This window comes from Thermobia domestica, chromosome 5 (assembly GCF_964235325.1).
Source record: "Thermobia domestica chromosome 5, izTheDome1.hap1.1, whole genome shotgun sequence".
NCBI classification, from domain to species: Eukaryota; Metazoa; Arthropoda; class Insecta; order Zygentoma; family Lepismatidae; genus Thermobia; species Thermobia domestica.
In genome coordinates this window covers 215951565-215969064 of record NC_137458.1, presented here as the reverse complement: position 1 = coordinate 215969064, position 17500 = coordinate 215951565, and the positions used below count along the sequence as shown (strand labels likewise).

The 17500-nt window shown below is 35.5% G+C and overlaps 1 protein-coding gene across 2 annotated transcripts in view; it reads right to left on the bottom strand.

The window, feature by feature from the left end:
* The window catches only part of LOC145684764 (uncharacterized), a 33782-nt gene extending 17399 nt beyond the window's left edge, over positions 1-16383 (bottom strand). The window contains exon 1 of one of the 2 annotated variants that reach the window (XM_081757135.1): positions 16250-16383. The gene's annotated coding sequence lies outside the window, so the exon portion shown is untranslated. Of the gene's footprint in view, positions 1-15676; positions 15696-16249 lie in introns of those variants that run through there. The other variant, XM_081757136.1, reaches the window with a different exon arrangement.
* Between the last annotated feature and the right edge of the window lie 1117 nt (positions 16384-17500).

Below are 17500 nucleotides of genomic sequence, written 5' to 3'. Positions count from 1 at the left end.
TTAGGTTGAGATTAAACTCAGCTGGAGTCGAAAGCTGCTATTTTTCACTAGCTGCCTAATTAAAAATAGCAATTTTCAATTGATTTTATAGAAACCATAAATCTATTTTGAACACTTGCAGCTAGTGTTTTTATGATAAATGCTTATTTTTCTACTTGTGTGTACTTTAATTTTTAAATGTGGAAGATTGATTTTACCAATCGACTGTAATATTAATATCTACGCCAATATGGAGTCTGGATTTAGAACAAAACTAGAAGTTGTTTAAGCAACGCCAAAAGAGAGATTGGATATGGACGACCAAGCCCAAGCAGGGCCGCGGTGGCTCAGTGGTAGAGAATTCATCTCTGGTGCATGGTTTCCAGTAGCGTACTTAGAGTTTTTTTCAGGGGGCCAATGAAGGGCCCAAGAGGATTTTGAGGGGGACATCTCCAATATATATATATATATATATATATATATATATATATATATATATATATATATATATATATATATATATATATATATATATTTGTGTGTGTGTGTATTCAAGGTGAATGTTTCCATCTTTATTGTTCATGATTTTACTCTTTGGAAAACAGTGAAAATATAAGAATTTAGTACCTCAAACAACTAGGATTCATTAATGCAATTGATTTCTAATATAAGTAAATAGTTATTTAATCATGGCGTTTAAAATATGTGTAGCTGGTTGACTTAAGTGGAAGCAAATACACTTTTACAGGTAAAGAAAATAACTTATAGGTTCATGCCTCTACTTGAAGAGGATCTTTCTATTCGTGTGGGCAGCAGCAAACATATCCACAACTTGTTAAAGATCTAACGATTTAGCAATTTTCTTAATATAAAGTAACACTAAGTTTTTCAACCTATCATGAGTCATTGACTTGCGTATACAAGTCTTTAATCTTTTCAAAGAACAGAATGACCTTTCACATGTAGCACTAGAAACTGATATAATCACAGAGATGATACCTAGCTTGTAGGTTTCTAGGAATGCGTTTTTGTAGACACAAAGAAGATCAACGAAATTCGTTAAGGAATCAGCTTTCGTTTTCTTCTCGTCTTCATACGACTTAATTGTTAGAGCAACCCACATTATGCTTTATTTCTTGTTTAATTATGCTTTTTTTAAATTATGCTTTATTGTTAATTTCAATGATTATTTTACATTAATCGTGTAAGGCTATTCATGGCTTTGGATTAATTGTTTTAACAAAAGAGACACTGACCAAAGCTTAAAACTTTACTTTATTTTAAATTATAATTTGTAACTGTTTCGGATATCTAGCATATCCTTCTTCAGACACGAAATGTTGTTATAACAGAGTTTAAATTCTTTAACCGTCATGTATATATATATTCATTGTTATAAAAAAAAATTAAATTCTTTTAACAGTCATATATAGAGTCATTGTTGTACTTTTTTATTTTTATTTATTTATTTATTTTTCTTATTTGCCGAGGTTAAAAGAATTTAAAATTTTTTTATTTCTCACAGCAATGTAAACAGAATTTAAAATGTTTAAAAACCGGTCTAGAATCTATCCTGAATTGTTCACTCAACAATAACTCTTGGTTGCAGGCGTCCCTTCCTGTTAACCACGGAGGTCTCGGCATTCGTCGCGCCATGGATCTGGCTATTTCATCCTTCCTGTCTTCATTCTATGGCGCTAAGCCATTAATAGAGACCATTCTCCAACAAGATCTTAGCCTAGTATCGAATTCGGATGTCAACGATAGCATTGCTAAGTGGTCATCTATAGTGGGATCAGATCCACCTGACCTTGATAAGAGAGGACTACAATCCTCTTGGGACGATCCTCTTATAAGTCATCACTTTTCAGCTCTACTTCAGTCATCCGATAACCGAGAAGATAAGGCCAGACTTCTAGCTACATCATCTCCAGAAGCAGGCGCTTGGCTTCATGCTATCCTGTCACCTTCTTTAGGATTACATCTTCCCAATGACAGTTTTCGAATTGCCAGTGCACTGCGTTTGGGAGCAGATGTTTGCGAGCAACACAGATGTCCTGCCTGTAGAAGTGTCGTAGACAAGAAGGGCCTTCATGGACTCTCCTGTGCCAATAGTGCGGGCAGATATTCACGCCACTCCAGCGTCAACGACATTATCATGAGGGCACTAATTTCAGCAGGCGTTCCTTCTATATGTGAACCGTTGGGATGCAGTCGTGCAGACGGCAAGAGGCCAGATGGTATGACCCTAATACCGTGGAAGAAAGGAAAAGCACTTCTATGGGATTTTACTTGTTCCGACACCTTCGCCCCTTCAAATTTACATTCTTCCTCAGCACAAGCTGGCATCGTGGCTGCTCGCCGAGAAACAGAAAAACGCAGGAAGTATAGCAATTTACTCGACAAATATAATTTTGTCGCTATAGCTATTGAATCGGGTGGTTCATGGGGTCTCGAAGGCCTTAACTTTATAAAAGAAGTTGGTCACCGCATTTCTTTATCGTCAGGAGATGCTAGAGCAACCTCTTTTCTACTGCAACGCATCAGCATGGCAGTACAAAGAGGGAACGTTGCATCAGTTTTGGGAACGCTACCCTCTGGTAAGGAACTGGAGGAGATCTTTTGTCTGTAATCTCGGCGAAGTTTGAGGATGCTGTTGCAAGGCTTATGTTATCAAAATTATATTTGAATTTTAAGTACCTTTCCAATATGTATGTTTGTTTCTTTGTTGAAGTCTATTGTTCTTTTTAGCACCGAGGCTACATGTGACGAAAACCTATAGTAAAATATAGAATCCGAACCACTAAAATACAAATATAATGTTGGAAATGTGCAAAGCTTATTTATTATTGTTATATTTGGTCTAACTTCTATAACGTTCGCTATTTGTTCTTTATACATGTATATTCCAATCTAAATATTATATTTTATAAATTTTAGATCCAATAGACTTCTATAAATTTTATCTTCTAAGTATCAAGGTAAAAGTGTCAAAAACACACTTTAATTCTCAAAGCAGTAAAGGTATCAGCAGAGAAAAAAAAAATTATAATTTAAAATAAAGTTTTAAGCTTTGGTCAGTGTCTCTTTTGTTAAAAAATTAATCGTGTATAATGTATATTTATTATACATCAAATATTTTAAATATCTTGATGTATTTATTGATATGTTTTTGCAACTAGTTTCTCTCATATTTAATGAACTTTCTACTTAATTCATTGTAAAGAGATGTGCTTTGCTCGAATAAATTTTTTCTATCATTTGTGTGCGCCTTACAGGTACATATATACAGAAAGGGAAAGTAAAAGATGCCACCAAAAAGTACAGAAAGTGCTTAAGTTCAAAAAGTAAACATAACAATACAGTGATGACGCCAGAGGGGGGCAAGGGGGGCGAACGCCCCCCTAGTAGCTACTTCTGCCCCCCTGACTGCCACCTAGACTGCCCCCCCAGACTCGTACAATCCTTAAACATTCTTCATGTAGTATTATATATCAGTATCATAACCAATCTCATTGACAAATTGTAGTCTACTTTCCATGAATTTACTATGTGGCAAATTAATCCTCAAGCTTTCTTCTTTGAGCGTCTGGGTATGCACGCATATTTCTGTTTTCTAATTTAGCCCCTTTTGAGGTAAATTTTAGTTATACTTCTTTCTTATGATTTTTAATAATTGTGCCTAGCGAACAATAGTAGATTTGGTCGACTTGTTTTCTTCTCATTGGATCAACTTCGATTGGAAACAAAAGAAAGGTAAAACCAGTTACGTAACTTGTTTGTATTTGTCCAGATTTGAAGTTTTCAGTTTCATATTTTGTTTTATTTAAAACTTCTTTTTTTTGAAACATTATTCTCGGCTTCCAATATTCAGAGGATGTGCTTAGAACAGCTTAGTTTGCAACTACCAGGGCTTAATTTTTTGAAGGAGATAAAAAGAGTTGTGTTTTCCCTTCCTGCAAATGATAATAATAAAATTATGGAATGAAATTGATTCCCAATAAAATGTATTGTCAGAGTGCTGATCTTTAGTTAGTAATTGGTTTATACTAGTGCTCCTTTACTTATTTTGTTTCAAAGTACTGACGTGACGTCTGCCATATTGACTAGGAACTGCTGAAAAATTCGTAGCCCAACCCAGAAGGAGTGCACGTGGATTGGTGAAGTTTTACTTCTTCTTCTCTTCCCCCGAGAGTCAATATACTACCTTGTACAGTGCTCCAGCTTTTGCAGAAAAGTTAAAAAATCTAGATTTCCTCGCACCACTGTTCGTAGCACTACCCCTTTTAGATCTAAAATAGCGTCTTTCAAGTGTTATTTATGTTTGGGAAATAAGTACACGTAATAGTTAGACGGAGCTAAATCTGCGGAATAAGACTGATGATCTAGACATTGAAATCCTAGATTATGCAATGTCAGTTATGTTCGCAGGGGCTTGATGGACAGGTGTATTCTCCTGAAGGAACAGAATTCCTTTCTTTTCATTTTCCGCAGCGTTGAACTTTGAATTATTTTTCTTTCAGTTTTGTAAGTAATGTAGAGATTCTGAATTAAATATCTGACTATTGAGGATATGTCTTCCACTCCATACTTATACCAGAAGAATGTTCCAAACAGTTTCTTAACCTACTTCTGTGTCTTGAACTTCTTGAGGCGATGGAGAAATGAGTGCTACTACTCCATTGACTGTTGTTCCGATTCAGGATCATAGTGGTACAACCATATTTCATCTATGGTTACTATTCGTCAGCGAAATTGATCAGCATTACGGTCAAATTGGAAGAATACTTCTCTTAATGCTATTACCCTTTTATTCTCCTGACATATATTTTGGGAACCCATTATGCCGAGAACTTGCGCATACCCAAGCCATTCTGAATTATGCTACCGGCGAGTTCCAAAAAAATGCCCAGAATCCCTGACACAAGTTTTGCTGAGAAGGTAAAAACTGAGAAAGCGGGGTGCAGACCTCAGACTATAATAAATATAAATAGCTTAAATTATTTTTGTCACAAAAACTGGGGTGGCCTAGGCCCTCCGTCCCCGGGCTATATCCACCACTGGCTGAAATGCTGCAATTTTCAAGAATAATGTCACAAATTGCATCCATGATTCCAGGAAGAGTCATTGCTTTTAATCATCTTGGATGTAAAGCATAATTTGTTGAGAAATTGCTACGTTTATACTAAGCCACTTACTTCTTCACCACTATATATAACGGAGGAGAGTCCCGTGGTGTTTCACTGATTTCCTAATTAATTTACTTCGGTGACTTTCCCTGGTGGAACAAAAATGTTATAACAGTAAGGATCTGGATGTTCGTGAAATTATATGTTTGGGCACACACAATCACTTCAGAGGCCTGAGAAACAATAAGAATTTCATTATTAATATGAAAATTTATATTTGTACATACAGAGATATGTTTTTCTAAACTACGGTTTCATTTTTCTACCTACCCACCCAACACAAGTACATACTGATCATGTGTAAAGAATGTTCCTCGAGGTACATTGGAATGTACATGATAGGTACGTGAATAGAGCAATCATGTGAAATACACATGTAAGGAATAAGGTTACTTCCGCCCAAAAGTACGTGCATGACACATACCGAGGAATGTATCTATTATGTGTATATCACGTACCGTGTATGTACTTGACACATTTACTGGGCATTGGCATGTGCCAGGAATGTACTAGGCATGTCAGTAATGTTCCTTAGGGCAGTGCTATGCAACTCGGGGTGCGAGTACTTAAATACTAAAACCTTAACGCTTCATTTTTACGTTCGAATTTAGAAGCTTGTACTTTTAAAAAAAGCCAAGCAACTAACTCTGAAAATATATGCCCTTCTCCGGCATCTGTGTGGCAATTTAACTATCTATTAAAATACTACAGTAACATTTACGAGCGACCGAGCTCTAACCTATAATCTTAGCATTCAAACCTTTGATTTACGGTTATTTGTGATTTCACGTTTATAACAAAGACAAATATTTTTAAAAGAGTGTAGTTTAAATAAATTACTGAAATAAATATTTTTCACAAAGTGTATCCTTTTAAATTATTGTTCAAAGGCCTTTGCCTTTAGTAAGCCTTCTCCGAAATACATGCAAATGAATTGTGCTGCCATCTTTGGAGCTCTTTTAAAATACACATATATGTTTCTCGACAATGAGATCTCAGAAACTACAGGCTCTAGAAAGATGACGTTTTCACTGATCGATTGCAAATTTCATGTAGATTGTCCAGTTCTAATTGAATATTTAAAAAACATGGGCACTATTTCTTTAGTACATTTTTACGGGTACATTGGAAGTGTTGAACTTTCAAAAAAATAAAATAAAACATCACATCCTAATCATTACACATTCCAACACCACACTGTTGTATATAGCGGTTGTATATGTCTCCGGCATTTGTTTCATAGCCAAATAATAATGGAAAAGGAAGGATAACCATTTCCTGAAGGATGTCTATATTATCAGGCTGAATTTCTTTAAGGAGTTAGTTTATACTTAAACTTACGTCTTCCCGACAATTTTCTTTAACGTCTAGTTTTAACGTACAGGTTTTGAACTAATTCTCTGCTGTGTAACGTCACAATATAACCATCAATGCTAATTTTATGAGGACAATTCTGCCAGTGGGGTTTAGAATGTTACAACCTAGAGAACGCATCAAACGTCAGAAAATTGCAAAATGACACACACAATATATTACAATGTGGCTAAACGCAGAAAGTGGCTATAGATGTGAAAAGCATATGGCTAAAAAGCCACTATTGGCTCTTTGGAAATTATGTGACTAACGACGTTCTCAAAATGGCCAGATCTCGTCACAAAGTGGCTAAATTGGCAACCCTAGTCGCAATACGAAGCAACTTACGCACACCCATGCCATGGTACATGGGGTATGTGCCATTCACATTCCTCACATTCCAGTGAAGCATGTAAAAGTACCTTTCAAGTTTCAGACATTCCTCGAAAGGCACGTACCTAGCGACACGTGCTATGCATATGAAATGTACATTTTTCAAGTACCAGGTACGTAAACGGTACATATGGAACTTAAATGGCACGTTCCTAGAATGTACCTGGTTGGGTGGGTAGTACCTACACTCCTTCTGGATTGGACTACGACATTTTCAGCAGCTCCTCGTAAATTCTCTCTCTGGCTCTCTCTCTCTCTCTCTATATATATATATATATATATATATATATATATATATATATATATATATATAGAGAGAGAGAGAGAGAGAGAGAGAGAGGGAGGGAGAGAGCGAGAGATACGTAGCATATAGACGAATGTGTTACTTGTAGCATTCGCGAAAGTAATTCAATTTATGTTTAGGCTTCAAAAGTTTCATTGAAAAATATTTCATGTGCAGACGTTACTTATTTGTTAGTTACAAATTTTATTTGAAATAAGTTTAATTTATAATCATATAGATCTAACATAAAAACAGCAAGGAAATACACAATGTAATGTAAAATAGGTCAAACGTAATAAATATGTCATTTTGGTATGGCAAATAGCCGCCCCCCGAAAATGTATCTGCCCCTCCTTTGCCCCCCTAAGAACTTAAAGCTGGCGTCGTCACTGTAACAATATAGTATGGAGTTCTTGCATACTATTCATTGTTGGCGGAAAAAATTCTTCTTTTACTTTCTTTTCTCCACATCAAAGGATTACACCGAAAAGTTTACAGAAATGAAAATAAGCTTTTCATTGTTGCATTGTTATGTTCTCAATGATTTTCCATTGTAAATATTGGCTTTAGAAAATATTAACACAGTATGTTAAACTTTCAGTTAAAGAGAATTTTTGCAAGAATTGTGCTATATATTTTAAATTATGCTTTATGCTTTATTTTCTAAAATTATGCTTTTAAAACTAGTTTTTCAATGTGAGTGCATTTTGGCGTTCACCCAGTGTCGTGATCATAGTGCTCTCAAACGGATCGGGTTGACCCGACCCGACCTGACCCGACTCGGATCGGGTCGGGTTGTCGGGTCGGGTCAGTCGGGTCAGGCTACTCGGGTCGGGTTGTCGGGTCGGGTTACGGGTCGGGTCAGGCTACTCGGGTCGGGTCAATCGGGTCAGCTCGGGTCGGGTTATCGGGTCAGCTCAATCAGATCGGATCACGGGTCGGGTCAGTCGGGTCGGGTCGGGTCATCGGGTCGGGTCAGTCAATTCGGGTCAAGCTCCATATCATCTACAAACCTTACACACCTAATCATTCTACCTCGTACCGAAATGCCGTCTTCATTTTGTAGGAACACTTTTTCATTAACTCTTCTAGATAGATATTAAATATTGTTAGCGAGTGACAACATCCCTGCCGAACTTCCCTTTTAATTGCACTCTCCTCCGTCATTTCGTCCCCTATTCTAACACTTACTTATTGGTTCAAGAACGAAAAATAAAAGACCAATATCTTGCAAGGAAGTTAAATCGGTGAAGTAGAAACACAAAATAGGTGATAAATACAGCTATAAATCCCCTATCCTCCGGAAATCGAGGAGGTTGTATAAAGCACTAAATTAAATCTAACAACAGAGACAGAACTGTACCACAAATACAAATCGGGGGTAACGGAGGCTAGGAGGAAAATCCACTACTTTATTCTTTACTGATCTTAATTTCCTGCAGAAGAGGTGATGGCGAAGCCTCCAAAGAATTGCACGGTACATTACGGCAAAATCGAATATTTTTTAACGAAAATTATCATGGAATACTTTTGAAATTCAGGTGGTAGAGTGAATTCATTCTTGGCAGATTTTAACCTCAAGCTGTGGGGATATTCACAATCCTATAGGCCTAAATGTCATAGTCGAATAATTTTTAAGTGGTTTATATTGGGAAATAGTCTTGTATGTGCATGTGCACACTTGAACATGAGGTGGATTTTACTTCCTTATTTCTAATTGGTGGATTGCAACCTTAAATAGGGTTATTTCTGCATGTTGAAAGAATGCACACACAAAATTTCGTTAAAATCAGGAGAATTGTCGTGGAACAAACGGACAGTGGCATGGTAGGAGTTTTGCTAATGTTCGTTTCAACTAGTAATAAAATTATTGAGATTCTTCCTCAGTCCAAAATCTCTTCTGCGTCCTAAACTGAAATATCTTACTTCTAAAATATTAGATTGTAAAAGTAAGATATTTCATTATATCGTAGACTAGTTGCTAATTTTCATCTATGCTGTGGTTAAGAAAAGTAGCGTCTGGCAGCAGCACGAGTTGTAAACAGGCCCGTGCTGGGATGGTAATGACGGCGGTGGACAAGTCTACTAAAAGGGCGCCCATACAAACGGGAATATATCCAGACTTTGAAAGAAAGTATGGGTGCCATTTTATATGAAAATCACCACCAAATTTGTTTTAGTTTAACGTAAATAGCTAATTTATGGAAACCTCGAATCGAAATCCTCTTTACTAGAGAAAAACATTTTAGTTCCTGTAATAACATTTTTGTCAAATATATCTAAAGCTAAATATATAAACAACTTAATATAGTTCTATGACCTATGGACACAGGAGGTTCAGTGCCGCGTGTACAAAAACTCTCCATTGATTTCTGTCCTTACCCAACTGGACCCAGCTTCTACTTTATATTCCAATCTCTGCGAAAACCATTTTAATATTGTCCTCCCATCTGTGTCTCGGTCATCCTAATGGTCGTTTTCGTATTTGAATTTCCAGTTAGAACTTTAAAAGCGTTTCTAATTTCTACTATTCTGGCTACATAACCTGCCCATTTGAGCCTCCTAGACTTGATGACCCTAACAATGTTCGGTAAACGTGTAAATTATGCACTTCCTCGTTATGAAGTTTCCTCCATTCTCCATTCCCGTTCCTCTTGAAGTCCGAATATTGATATAAGAATCTTGTTTTCAAATACTTTCAGTTTGCGATTTTCCCTCAGAGTCAGTGACCATGTTTCGCAACCATACAGAACAACAGGCATGATTCTCGTTTTATATTTTAAGCTACAAATTCTTCAACAGAATTCGCGACAACAAAATATTTTTAACTGAATAATAACACGAAATCCCTGCTTTCAGTTGACATCACATTTCTTACTGATTATGGTTTTGGTCCTAGATTAATGATCCTAGATATTTGAAAGTATCCAGTTTTTCGAAAGTAAATATTATTTTGTATTTTAATTCATCCATAAAATGCAGTATTACGATCCCGACCAACTTCCATGTACGAGGGAGGACCCAAAAGAAACCGGATTGAAAGAGCGCTGCCTTTCCTAGGCGTAGTAGAGAGTTCTCCTGCTAGGTGGGTCTAGCAGAAACTTTCCCAAATCAGTTGGTCAAGAGGCGTCTGCGTAGGAGGTTAACGTTTGATCGTATTATTGCCTTTCTCAACTGTTCTCGTTTGCCGCCTGCGAAATCGTTATGGTAGAATCAAAGGAACAAGGAGTGCGTTTGTTTCCTACTTGGAAAATCGGAAACGAAAAATTACCAAATGCTTCAACAGGTTTTCAAGAAGGATACTATGAACCGCACACAATTTTTTGAGTGGTTTGGGCGCTTTAAGTGTGGTGAGATGAGTATTGAAGATCATGCTTATTCTGGGTGCTCTTCATCATTTCGAAACGACGGAAACATCGAACAAATCTGCCCCAAAATCAGCGAGGATCGTCGTTGCATGATCGATGATATTTCAAAACAGACAGGAGTGAGTTGGAGCTCGTGCCAGCGTGAGGTTTTGCAAATGAGACATATTGCCGCTAAGTTTGTTCCTCGCCTGCTCACACAGGATCAAATCATTCGTCTGAATTTGAGCCAGGACTTGAAAAATCAGATTGAAAGAGATCCAAACTTTTTGACCAACATGATGACATTTTTCGAGAATTAAACAAAATCTAAAAGGAAAATGTTTTGATGGTGTAGAGGCTGTAAAAAGAACTTCGCAGAGCGCATTGGACGATATAAAAGTTCCAGAGTTCCAGAAGTGCTTCAAACAGTGGGAAAGAAGATGAGAGAAATGAATCGCATTTAATGGAGAGTACTTTGAAGGAGACTGAAAGAATTTTGTAAAAAATGTAATAAATTATTTTAGAACGAAGGTCCGGTTTCTTTTGGGTCCTCCCTCGTACTTAGTTTTCTCTGCATTTACTTCTAAGCCCATATCCCTGCAAGCGTTATTAAGATTTCTGCATTCCTTTCTGTTGTTTTATCATCCCCTATTAAATTTACATCATCAGCATACGCCATAACCTAAATACAATTCAGCTCTAGGACCTGATTGCTGTCTTTGATTTTCCTTATAGTGTTCTCCAGAACAAAGTTAAATAATAATGGTGACAAGGCATCTCCTTGTTTCAGGCCATTCCCAACGTGAAAGCTCATGAGCAAGAATTTCTCTACTAGAACCTAACTTTGGGATTCATTTAAACATAACTTAATTAATCTACCTTTTTCGGTATTCCAAATTCTGTAAGTATGTTGTACAATGTTTCCCTCCTACCGAGTCTAAAGTCAATAATTGATGTATCTGGATATTGTATTCTCATTTCTTTTCAAGTATTAGTCAACTGGTAAATATCTGGTCGATATTGATCGATTTTACCTAAATCCGTACTGATAATTTCCAATAATTGTATCTGCGTATGGAGTTAATATTGCTAATAGAATGTTTAAGAGGATTTATTGGATGTTGACAGAAGAGAAATGCCTCAATAATTATTACAGTTTTGTTGCTTTTCTTCTGAACGGGAACAATGAGTGATTCTTTTCACTCTTGTGGTAATTCCTCCTTGTTCCAGATAAGGAGAATGAGTTTGTGTATCTTGCTCTACAATTTTTCCCCTCCAGCTAAAATTAAGTCAGCCAGAATTTCGTCTACACCCGGACATGTGTGTTTCTTTATTTTTTTAAATAGCGATTTCTATTTCTGCCTGGTTAGGTTATGAAATATACGGTCATGCTGTATACATTTCACTTTCTCCACGAACATCAGTTTTTGGCTATGTGTTAAGCAAAATTGTCAAAGAAATCTTTCCATCTATTTAAGATGCTATCCTGATCAATGAGAACTCTTCCGTTGGCTTTCTTTAATATATAAACACGAGGTTGATAGCCTTTCTTAAGTTCGTTGATGCATTTATACATTTCCCGAATGTTTTTGTTTTTACTATTCCCTCTTCAAGTTAATTAATTTTAGCTTTCAAAATTCGCATTTCTTTGTGCTAAAAGTCTTGGAAGTTTTCCGCCAGATCACAATGAAATTTTATGTAGTTATTTCGTTCGGATTTTGTAGCCAACCCTGTTTCTTCTGTTTTCGTTTCTCTGCTACTTTAGTTCATTCCTGGTTGAACCATGGTTTACTCTTACGTATTTCTGCGTGCCCCAATATTTCTTTTCCTGAAATTTTAATGTTATCTCTAATTTCAACCAAGTATCCTGAACACTAGTGCACTCCGAACCTTCTAAAACCGAGAATGTATTCGACATTTCAATCTGGCTCCCCTCACCTGACTCTCCTCTAATTTCTTTAAATAGCTTCGTTTTCAGATGTTGAATATTTCCTTTATTCAACGATAGTCTCTCTTATTATCTCTGCTACCAGATGGTAATCAGTATCACAATCAGCTCCTCTGAACGACCGAACACAAGTTGTGCTAAACTGTTTTCTTCTGTCTACTAAAACATAATCAGTTTGATTATGTGTTTTTCCATTTGATGAAGTCCAAGTATATTTATGAATATCGTGATGTGGGAATTTTATAATCTTCACGATAATGTTTCTGGATGTTGCAAAGTTCACGAGTCTAAAGCAATTGTCACAACCTTCCTTATGCAGACATTTATTCCCTATAATCGGTTTGATAATACCCTCTCGTCCTACCTTCGCATTGAAACCGCCTAATAGAATTTTCATACAGTATTGCGGGAGATGATCAAATACTCGTTCTTTTCTTTCATAAAAACTGTCTCTTTTTTATCGTCATCCTTATTTTCTGTTGGGGCATGTGAATTTAAAACAATAATATTACACCATCGACCCTTAAGAGATTTAAAAGAAAATCTATCATTAACAAATTCAACCCATGTAATTGCTGATATTATTCGTTTGTGAACGAAAAGCCCTGTTCCTAGTTAGTAATTTTTAATGCGTTCCCCATAAAGAATGTAAAATTTCCCGACTTACTCCCCCATTTCCTTCTTATCTAACTTCCTGATATCCCACTAGGTCCATCATCTATTTCTAAACTAATTCCTTACAAATTTTAACGCGCCTGCCCTATAGAGACTTCTTATATTCCATGTTCCAAATCTCATGTCGATTTTACTTTGCTGAGTTCGTGCCAAGTTATCAGTTTTAATCCTAGGATTCTGCGATTATATTTGAACAAGCCTTTTTTTTTTTAATATATAGAATGAGGTTGTTAGCCCCATAACAAATCTCCACGCTGGATTATCACCCCTTGTCCGCGACTCTTTATTTACTATATTCACAGCTAACCTATCTAGAGGCCTTCTCCTCGACTCACAATCTGACGACGCGCCATGCTGTGGTGACAGGAAAACCACATTTCACGGAAATTAATATAACTATATGTTAGAAATACAACAGGTACTGATAATCCGAACACTGCTTTAAAACCCACAGGAACAATCAATATGCTCGGATATATTGATGCATATTAAGACTGTGAAAGCTTCGATGCAGTAAAAATCGTAAATTAGAGACTAGTTTCAACGTAGTATTTTGACTATCCGAACTATTCTTGATGTATCACATTGTTTCGTTTCATAGCTACATAACTTCATAATATTTTTGTAAGTGATTATACTCTTTACCTGTTCTCTGCCAATAGCTACTGTATGAATTTATAATACAAAACAGAAAAAACAGATGAATAAAATTTTAAAAAATGTAATGTGATATTTCGCAGGGCATCTTATGTAAAGGGCGCCTTGCATCCTTCACAGGTTCTTTATTAACAGTCACTATTTTAATTTATTATACAAAGCTGGTATACAGGATAACTAAAACCACTTATCTATAATCTGATGGTTCGTAGGGCGCCTTATGTAAAGGGCACACTGAACCTTTCACGGTTCTTTACCAACAGTAATTGTATGTATTTATTGTACAGAACTGTGGTATACAGAAGAGTGAATAAAATCGTTCATCTTTGATGTGGTTCCGCAAGGGTGCCTAATGTAAAGGGCCGCACTGAACCTTTCACGGGTTCTTTACCAATAAAACTAAGAATTTATTACTAAAAACTTGTATCTTTATTTATAATGTGATGTTTTGGAAGGCGCACCGGACACGTCCCGGTAGGCCAACATGGGCCTGGCTGTAAACAAAATGGAGGGAAGCGTTGCTTGCCAACCACTGCAATATTCTTTCACCCTGTTTCTAGACAACCAAGGTCACTGATTGTGCTGTCGCGGGTAACTGAATATTGAATATTCTATCAAATATTCCAATTAATTACTATTATTTTTCTTATTTGAAAATCTTATAAATCACCATGACATACTATTACAGTTATAGAATTATGTAATCATTTTTGCCTCCAGAGCTATTGTCTTTATTGTTATAGCCATCCATCAACAACACCTCCAATGCACCATGGGTTCTGTCCAACTGTTAGACGCTAACTTTCCTTAACTGGACAGTAATTCGTACAATTCAGTTATTTTTTTAGTTCATAATCGTTCTGTTTTATCTACTAGTACATTAAATTTGTTTGGCTTCCATTAATTTACCTTGCTACAAAACTTTTTCCCCCTAAATTTGAACTGTTCCTAGATTATAATACTAGCTTATAGATAATAATACGTTTATCTCTCATATGCAATATATTCTTGTTAGATTATTTTTCGTGCAGTCAACAGAAACAGAACCACAAAATAATTGTATGTAGGCTACTAGGTCATAATTTCAATACACTTCTGTATTCCGATTCCGAGCGACAGAAAAATTCCAATCAGATATAGATGACCATATATCCTATTTCCCTTCGAAGACTTAACTTATAAAAATGTAAATATATAGGCTTAATAGGTGTGCCAGTTATATTTATATCTTGAAATTTAATATGAAGAATAGTGAAAATAAGATATTAATTTGCATATCGTATCTAAAAAGATTTGATGTCAATAAAAACTTTTACTGAAATGGGGTTAAATTCCAAAGTTGGGCGTCCGTTTCCAGCAAAATTTTTAAAATTTACAGTAAAGATATAGATAGTTTGATCATTTGTGTGCTTGATAATATATAAGAGTCTCGAAAAATCTATTTATTTGTTATATATAAGCGACTATAAACATGGGACTATACGGCGAGCGGAGGGAACTACTTGGCGCAAGGTAACCGAACAGTTGCATTGTGGGAAAGAACCGAGCATTTATGTTATCAACATGGCGAATGTACAAGGGCAATGATCCTTCAGTTTTAACATTTGTGAAGCAATACGTTGATAACGAGTAAAATTTTTAAAAGTTTGTGAAGAGCACGGATTAATGAACCTAATAACAAATTGCAGAAAGTGTGCAAAGGAGATAACAGCGAAAAAACGTGGCGAAAGCGGACGCCCAACTTTGGAATAAATGCCCTGAAATGTAACAGAGGTACTAAATACATACTTAAAGATCTATTCAAATTTCAAAAGTTAATGATCTAAAATACAATTAATTACTGTGTTCATACCTTATCTAAATTTAATTGATGAATATTATTTCGCTTATATTACTTGATTAAATTCTTTCATGTAGGCCTACTCCTCTTTTTAAAATATTGGGTGAGGCTTAGTATCTTGAGGTGCATGCCTAATTCAAAGTAACCAATATTACTGAGTTTTATTATTTCTTTTGCAATACAGTAATTTTAAAGTAAAATTTGATGAAAATAATGTATTGATTTAAAATGGCGAATGGCCCTATACTCTTTCTTTCTCCTGAACCTTTGTATTTTAAACTTGTATTGAGACAACAACTTAGATCAATTCTTGTACATCATTGTGTTTATTGTGAATTACAATTGTATTTGAGTTAGTAGTTACAGGATATATGCTACAGGCTGCAGCTAAGATAGAACAGACATGCGTCTCATTCTGCTCGTTTAAAAAGTAGTAGATTAAATTATTTTAAATGATCATAATAAATGTGATTAGCAGCCAAAGATATATTGATCTAGTTGATCTATACGTTATAAAAATCTCTTAACATACTAAAAAATCATTCAATTATAAAAGATAATTAGTAAAACGAAATATTTACTTACAGACCAAGTTTCTGCCCTGTACTCTTGGTACGTAAATAAATGTTTATTTGTTGCCTAAGTAACAGCGATTACCGGTATTTCAATATTGTTAACGACAATGTAAATACTCACTGATAAAATTTACCAAGAAAATGATAATTCGTATGATGTAGGATACGGTTTTTTCGGTGTAGATTGTTTTGACATACGGGCGTTTCGATGTAAGGACATTCAAGTGTGAGATTGGTCCGGTGTAAAAATTTACCATAACGGCCGTTCTTTCTGATGAAAGTTATTCATTAAGAAGAAATAAATTCATGAAAAAATAAAAGATAAATTAATACATAAATAAAAATTAAATGCTGCCGTATGTATTTTAGGTGAACTAATTATCTTTGTTGCTCACTTCAGGAATATTAATTAGAAGCACATAATCAATGTTCTTTTTTATGTTGATAGTCTTGGTACCAATAGAAGATGGAAGGTTTATTAGATTCTTAATACGAGTACACATGTGTATAACAAATAGGCTATTAATGAAAGTGTCGGATGATAAGCAAGAATTTGTTGTCATGTACACAGGTACCGTACGTAGCCAGGATTTCGTGAAGGGGGTGTCCGTGACATGAAATACTGTGGTCATCATACCAGGGGCTCGATCATTCTAAACTATTTTACTGGAATATATATTGGTTCGTTTAGCCAGGATTTCGTAACGGGGGTGGGGGTGGGGGTGTGACATGAAATTCTGAAGGCCCAGGAGCTCGATTAATCTAAACTACTTTACTATCAACATATATTGGTTCGTATAAAAAACAACATATAAATGAGGATATGTTGGTAAGTATTTCAATAACAAACTATGAAGAAATCTCGAGTAAAATAATTAAAAAAAAATATATTGAAAAAGATTATACAATATTTACGTCCTTCCTCTGTTTATTCAAATATAACAATTTCCCTTTCATTATGACCTCAACTATATATAAAAATACATATTCACTATTATAAAAAGTCTCAATAATGTCTTTAAAAATATTTTACAATATCTGCGTTCCTTTATCTGTTGAATCAAATGTTAACAGAACTTTCTTTCCACATAAATTTTTGTTTTTATTATTCCGTCAACTACTGTCTGTTCCAAATGACAGGTTAAAGGAGCAGTAGAAAATTATTTTTGAAATAACATGTTTGATACTGCAAGGATGCGATAACGAAAAAATTATGATAAAAAAATGTCCACACTGTTACAGAACGGCACTATGCTTTCCG